This window comes from Monopterus albus, unplaced genomic scaffold, assembly GCF_001952655.1.
Source record: "Monopterus albus unplaced genomic scaffold, M_albus_1.0 scaffold359.1, whole genome shotgun sequence".
Classification (NCBI taxonomy): domain Eukaryota; kingdom Metazoa; phylum Chordata; class Actinopteri; order Synbranchiformes; family Synbranchidae; genus Monopterus; species Monopterus albus.
Window position 1 is genome coordinate 46,038 of NW_018128239.1, and position 1,522 is coordinate 47,559.

Consider the following 1,522-nt stretch of genomic DNA (forward strand, 5'->3'; position numbering starts at 1 on the left):
CTCTCTCTCTCTCTCTCTCTCTCTCACACTCACACACACACACACACACACACACACACAAGGACGCACGCATGCACACTGATTAGAGACCCATCAAAAATGTTTCAAAATGACAGCAACAAAAAATAAACAAACCCAGAAAACAAAATGAAGCAATGGCAATAATATAAAAAATAAAACTATGCAATCATATACAGTCATCATCAGTGTATGGGACAGAGGGAGGCGAGGGATATCAGCTCTTACTCTACATTATCACAGTATGCAATAGGCTATGCTCATCTGTAGCCATTGTGTCAAAAATAAAAGGAAAAAATGTAACGTTCCATCAGTTGTCTTCTGCTGACAGCGTTTGCTAATGTTTCAGATGCCTGAAAAGAAGCGGCTGGTTTTGAGATGTTACAGGCTACACGCGCATGTGGCTGAAAGCCTCTCGGGCAGAAGTGTTCATGTGTGTAAAGTCTTTGCATCGGTAGACAAAGACAGACAAGAATTGTGGGCATGACCAATTTTTAGCAATCTCTCCATTTAGGCCAACTAAAAAAAGCACAGACTAATGTGCTGCAAATGTCTTGGTTTTACTAGGATTCTATCAAACCGAGTCCACTAACCTTCATCCCTTTATGTTTTTAAACATAAAGTCTGTGTAAAAAAGTGGAGGGCTATATCTGGCAACCTGATGGGGGCTGGCGATGGATTAGGTGCCTATGAACCTGGCAACCGTCCCTGTTGGTTAATTGGCTGCAGACAGCAGTCTGCCCTTGGGACATGAGAGTGGGTGGCAGCACCATACCTAGTACCACTCATCTGACAAGGGTGCGTTGTTTGTGTACATCTGTGTGTGTGTGTGTGTGTGTGTGTGTGTCTCTGAGCAACATAGGGTCTTTTGTCAGTTATTCATTTGTCCTTTTTCAAGGACAAGATGGACGGAAGAGGAAGTGTTGGTGTTATGTGTGATATGTGAAAGGAAGGACAAGAGAGCGCCTTCTAGTGGTCACAGTCTGAGGACATGTAGGTGCGTGTGTGTGTGTGTGTGTGTGTGTGTGTGTGTGTGTTTAGACAAGGCTTCACTAGGCAGGAGCATTTTTAGTCTGGACCAACAAGGAAAAACTGTTTCTGCTGTCTGCAGAAAAACAGGTTGACAGGAAACCAAAGGTCAAAAGGACAGAATATAAACACCAAAACCACAAATGTCTCAGATTAACTTCACTTTTGGGGGCGTTGGGAGGACTTTTTTTTTTAAAGGTAACTTCCTTTATTAGTTGTATGGGTGAAAATTCAAGCACCCTGATCTACTTTTGGAAAGCGGCTGGACGTCTTGCATGCTCACCAGTCTCTGGCTTATTTCCACATGTTGCTTAATGAAGCTGTCCCACAACAAACATAAGTGACTGAAACTGTAATGAACCCTACTATTATTAAACATAAAGAAATTAAAACACTGTGTAAAATACACACAATACACTGCCTGACTAGTTAACATTTACATTTTTTATCAAAACATAAAACAAACAGTTTACAT